Here is a 6,694-nt window from a genome sequence, read left to right as displayed (position 1 = left end):
GTACTCTAACAGAAATGACAATCACAATAGACGACACAACAATAACATCTAAAAGTGTTATAAAATACATGGGATTGTATATCGACAAAGACTTCCACTTCAAAACACACATAAGAAACACAACGGTAAAAGCAAAAAATGCCTTAAACAGACTGACCGGCATCACACGCAACGAGGGGGGCCCAAAATACGGAAGCAGACGGATGCTAATGACAACCGCTATATCCATCATCACGTACGGATGTCAAATCTGGCAAAACATCCTAAAATACAAATACTACGAAAACCTGCTTGAAAACATAAATCGACAAGCCGCCCTGAGAATAACCGCAGCGTACCGTACAGCCCCTACGACAGCCATCTTAGTTATAAGCAAAATAGCTCCAATTAAGTTACTGGTACAAGAAAGAAGGGAAGTCTACCAGAACGGAAACAGTTACAGAAAGGAAGCGAGAAAACATAGAAACACACAATGGCAGTTGGAATGGGAAAATTATCAGGGACACACAAAGACATTTATAAGGAACGCCGAACAGTGGTGCCAAACAACATGGTCAAACACGGACCATTTTCTAACCCAATTTATGACGGGACATGGGGACTTCGGGGAATACCTACATAGAATAGGAAAACGCGAAAACCCATACTGTAACTACTGCGAATTACCAACCGTAGAAACCGCGCTACACACCCTCCTTGAATGCCCACGCTGGACATCGCTCAGGCAAAAAACCGTCAAGACGTGCGGCAATTTGAATGAAAATAATATCTCCAAACTACTTCTGACATCGAGAGAACATCTGGCAGAAATAAAAAGTCTGTCAACATCAATATTAAAAGAAAAAAGAGCGGAGCAGAAAAATGCGGAAACCGGAAAATAAAACAAGGGAACAAACAGACGCGATAGCCCAAAAAATGATACCCTGAAGTAATGCCGAAAGGCGGTTCCAGGAAGGGTGGTAGAGGGCTCCGCCCCCACCAGCGAAGGTTTTTAGTGGGTCGGCACTTCCATCCAAGGTTAGGTTAGGTTAGGTTAGGTTAGGCTAGGTTAGGTTAGGCTAGGTTAGGTTAGGTTAGGTTAGGTTCCTGCGAGAGGAATTTAAAAACTCACGCCGAACTCTTACTAACCTGATAAGAAGAAAAAAGAGAGAGAAGTGGAAGGGCCTCTGCCAGGCTTTGAACGATAATATATATGGGGACGCCTACAATATTGTTCGGGCGCAGTGAAAATGCAAAGGACCAAAGATAACACTGAGCGACATAGAAAAGCGCTGCATATTTCACGAGCTCTTTACGGCTGATCAACGGGAGTGCTACTATGAGGGGCTGATGGGGGCGTCTCCGGACGTGACGGAGTCTGAGCTCATGCACGCAGTGAGCCGCATTAAAATTGGCACAGCCCCGGGTCCCGATGGGATAAATCCGGAACAAGCCAGAGCGGCAATAACTACCCACAAGGAGATGTTTCTGGATCTCTACTCCAGGTGTTTTCGACTCGGCCTATTCCCGACGGAGTGGAAATTGTCGCGTCTGGTTCTTATTGAAAAACCCACAAGCAGCGAGGAAAAGAAATACCGTCCAATATGCTTGCTCAATGTCCTGGGAAAAGTCTTCGAGGCAATCATCAATGAAAGACTGAAGAAAGAAATAGAGCAGTCTGACGGTCTTTCCGAAAATTAATTCGGTTTTAGAAGTGGCAGGTCTACAATGGATGCGTAGGAAAAACTCGTAGAAGCCGTAAGGAATCGTGACTCAAAAATAGTAACGGCCCTGTTTATAGACGTGAAAAATGCATTTAACACGGCCAGCTGGAACCTCATTCTCCGAAAAGCAGGAAAATTCAACATCAGTCCAGGACTTAGAAGAATCCTATCGTCATACCTCAGCGAGAGAAGCGTTTCTCTCGGGCATGACGACGTCGAGAGGGTGTACGCAGGGGTTCCTCAGGGATCGGTTATAGACTCTGTGTAATCTATTATACGATGACGTCATGCGATCGTGTGATCACATTGGCAATGATGGGGTGGAATTAATTTGCTACGCGGACGACATGATAGCGATAATTAAGGCCAAAACGGCCGAAGAAACAACTGACATAGGTAACAGAGCTTTGGCGGCCATAAAATGCTGGATGGATGCAAACGAACTACAGATGGCTCCAGAGAAAACGGCGGCTGTGTTTTTTTCGTGGAGCTGTAAGCATAGGGCGGACGTGAAGCTGAAAATCGATAACCACGAAATCAGATCAAGTAAATGTGCAAAATACCTTGGAGTTACTCTGGATTTCAATCTGTCATTTACAAGTCATGTGAACGAGCTGGGTAAGAAGGCGGAAAAAATCATCCGGACACTAAATATCTTGCTTGCGAATACGAACGGCCCCGCTACGTCTAAACGAAGAGTCTTGGTGGGAGCTTTGCAGTCAGCCATTACCTACGCGGCCCCGATCTGGGCAAGCGCGCTACACTGCAAGAGAAACGTTGGAAAACTCAGATCACTCCAACGATCGATGCTGTTGAGATGCTGTTCCGGGTACTACTGGCGCAGCAGCGGTCATTGCTGGAATGATGCCCATAGACTTGCTCATAAACGAAAGAACGATAATTAGAATAAAACAAAATGAAAATACTCAGACTAGCGAGGAAATCAAACGTGAGGAAAGAAAAACAACGCTGGACATGTGGCAACAACGATGGGCTCAAGGACTGAACAACAACGCGAGATGGACTCGATCAGTTTTGAGATTCGTTTGTGACTGGACCAACAGGAAACATGGGGAGGTAGACTACCAACTTACGCAGGCACTGACAGGGCATGGGTGTTTTGGGGAATATCTTTTTAGAATTAAGAAGGCTGCTTCACCAAGTTGCACCTGCGGAGAACGCGTTGATGAGGAGGAACATACTTTGTTTGCCTGTCCTATATTTAATTTACGTAGGATCCACATGGAGCTGCAAATAGGCTACAGCATTGGAAAGCAAAACCTGGTAGAAACGATGCTCCACAGCAGGGAACATTGGAAGTGTGTACACTCTTTTATAAAGGATGTACTAATATTGAAAGAGAGAGAAGAGAGAGAGAGCGGAGCGGAGCCAGTGGCGAAACAGCGCTTACAAGACACTTAAGTGAGCAATACTGTGATAATACATTGCGTATAACTGCTGTGTTGATACACTCGTCCGACCATCCTTCTGGACTGACTGGCGAAGGCGCTCATGTGTCAAGTGCCGAGTCTGGACGCCTTGGTGGACTCTCGGGTAGTTTCTTTGAAGCGACATGGGTCATGACAGGGCTGGTAAAGGCGCTGGAGCCACAGCGTGACTAGTGATAGTGTGTGTAAATTTATAAATTTTATTAACGTAACTTTTGTCCCATGTGTTTAATTATGATTGTTGTCTGAGTGTATTGAGTGGAATTGTACATAAGTAACTGATGTATGCTCTGATGTTGAAATAAATGAGGTCAGTCTTGGTGAGACGTTTGCGCGATGTTATGATCATCCAGGTCAGTTCCGCGCATGCGTCTCATTGCATAGTACGACTGGAAAAAAAAAAAAAAGGTTAGGTTAGGTTATGTTAGGATAGGTTAGGTTAGGTTGGGGGGGGCAAAGTCCTATCCGCACCTCCTCGTGGTGTCCCCTGGATGCCTCTGCCTCTCAAGATCGGGTAGCCAACCCCGGTGGAGAGGGGCGACGGTAACTAACGCGGAAGGTAATGCCGTCCCAAGGCATAAATCTGGGCAATGCTGCTACGACACGGCAGCACCTATATGGCAAAATGTCGGCTAAGAAAAATATAATACCCCAGGTGGGTACCAGTGCAACTACTGGAGAATCCCACTCTGCATTTGCAGGCTGCTCCACGGATTCTGGGGGGAGCAACTTACTGATTAGTCAAATGGAAGTTAGTGAAGTAGCTACAGTAGACTTAACAACAGAAAACCTGAGTAAGAAAGAACTTGCAAAACTGGAAAACATTTTCTTCTCGAGAAGACCCTCGATTAGCAGGTCTCCTCCTTCGAGCAGACGAGGCTCAGACGCTTCCATCTCATCGACGAGATCAGCTGCTGCGGAAGACCAGCCTGAAGCGACAGGAAAAACTACGCCACTCGCAAAGAGGAAGACTTGGCACACCAGAAAAAGAAATTTTAAAAACCACCGAAGTTGAGCAGCTCAACAAGACCATTGCTGTATTAACGAAATATACGAAAGATCTAGAAGAGCTTATTAAAGCCAACACCAATACCAAGGTAGAAATCAAAAGAAAAGTTGCGGACATGGCAAGAACAGCATGGTATCTAAATGGGGAATAGAAAAATGTTCAGACAGTTATGGAGAGAGAGTACACGGCTTGCGACAAACCGACGCAGACACAACTCGCAGACGTTTACGCAACAAACCAGATGAAAACTACTGTAGATCAAGGAACTCAGACTCGGATGAAGACATAGTTCAAATAGTGGAATATTTTGGCTGCTATGAGAAATGGGCCAAGATAGAAGATTGTACCTGGTCGGAGAAGGCGCACTCAAACACAGAGGTTGCAGTAGGAAGCCCTCTGAACCCTGATGCACCAACTATTAGAGTAGTATTGATGGAACCAGATGACATGGAAATGAACAGCAGTATACAAGCCGCCTTTAAAAGAAGATTTCCAGAGCTGAAGGAGGTGGAAGACCATTTTACAGTGCTTGAGCAAACAACGAGAATCAAATCAAAACCGTCAGACACTTTCGCTCAGAGAGTAATAAAATGTGCAATACCCGGCACAGTTGGGGAGCTTTGGAAAGTTCTAAAGAAAATACAACTTGAAATAAGTAACGACATTTCTGTGGGCATGCACCATATAAACATGATGTGTCTAGATAAATTTCGGAAGTTGGTAGAAGCAATTTTCCACGGCTCGAAGACGCATGGAATAATATACACTAACAGTGGAAAAGTAAAGTCGAACAAAGAAAAGGGTACCTTTGCCAAATCAGGAAGCACTCACCGTACAGGAAGCCTTGATAACCAGCGTAATTGCAAACCATAGGGTTCCTTTGGAGATGCGGACCAAGGCAGGAACTTTGAATCAGATATTTGGAAGCAATTAATGACTGTTCTGGGAATAAGAAAAACTCGAACGACACCACTGCACCCTCAGTCCGATGGAATGGTCGAGAGACATAACAGGACCATCAATCAGTACCTTTCCATGTTTGTGAGCGATAATCAAAGAAATTGGGACAAGCTGATACCGCTATTCCTCTTGGCTTATCGGAGTTCACAGCATGAGCCTACCGGCTATACACCATCAATGATTTTAACTGGACGAGAAATGAGGCTACCCGTAGATCTCATGTTTGGCAAACCAGAAGATGATCGAGACCAGCCAACAGTTCAACTTCCTGACTATGTGGCCAACCTAGAGGAAAGGTTACGAATCGTTCATGAACTTGTCAGAAATAAGTTAAAACTAAACAGCGACCGTATGAAGATGAGACTGTACCACAGACCAGCTGTTGGCAATTATAAGGAAGGGGATGCTGTATGGTTGTATCAACCCAGAAGAAAGAAAGGATTGAGCCCAAAATTACAACGACCCTGGGGAGGACCATACAGGACAGTAAAGAAAATAAACGATCTAGTTTACCAAATTCAACTTTCAGCAAACTCTTTGCCAAAAGTAGTTCATGCGGAGAGACTATGTCCATACAGAGGAAGGAATCCGCCATCTTGGAACCTTCAGAATGACGCTATCCGGGACGAATAGCTTTTAAAGAGGGGGGCAGTGTTACAAAGGCTACATAACCAGATTAAGATTTCCTGAAATTTAGGGAAAAACGAGGGGTCCACTATATAGAATTTCCCTAAATTTAGGGAAAAAGTGCACAACTTGGCAACATCGCATCACAGGGGTGTCCCAAACTTACCCCCCTAATACGAAGTCTCAACCCTCTAGGCCTTAAAATAAGGGAGTTACCCATTTAACCCCATGTAAAATGCAAATCTACAAAACAGCTACTTTTGGACATGTCCCGATATCTTTTAAAACTCGGATCGGCGCTTCGGATGGAATGTTTGCGATACAATAAACGTTTACTGGACGTACAGCGGGAACATTCTGTGCATACAGGAACATTCGAGAATCGATCGCTCCGACATATATAAACCGACCGAGTCGACGGACAGTCAGTTGTGAAATAACAGTGGCGCGATAAGCAAAGAACGAAGTAGTGAAGTGGTAAAAGTGATCTCTAGTGTTGTAAATTGTTGTGTATTTAGTAAATAAAGTTTGTTGAGTTTATTCAAAGTCTCACTTATCAAAAAGAACCCAGTAAAGTGTAACAATACCATCAGCGTGAATCACTCTGTATGTATGTTTCTAAATTCATAACCGGTTTAGTACTGAAATTATACCATGTTTATGAGTTAAGATTTTATTTGAATTGCGTTTTTCCCTTACTTAACAGAAACTAATCTATGAACTACCCTCAGTTTGGAATATTGTTGCAAAATCTTAATTATTACGCTGCGCAAAATTTTATATATTTTTCCTCCGAGAGCCTTTGCCCTTTTCTACATATGATTTTTACTATACCTGTTTACTAAACATTTTTCAATATGAAATAATACATTTTTGGTTAGTTTATCAAGAATTTTATATTCCGTAACTCCATATAGGCATGTACGGTAATTTCGATCAAAATACGG

Source organism: Ips typographus, unplaced genomic scaffold (genome assembly GCF_016097725.1).
Source record: "Ips typographus isolate SLU unplaced genomic scaffold, UJ_Ityp_2.0 IpsContig58, whole genome shotgun sequence".
NCBI lineage: Eukaryota > Metazoa > Arthropoda > Insecta > Coleoptera > Curculionidae > Ips > Ips typographus.
This window is presented reverse-complemented; position numbering follows the sequence as displayed.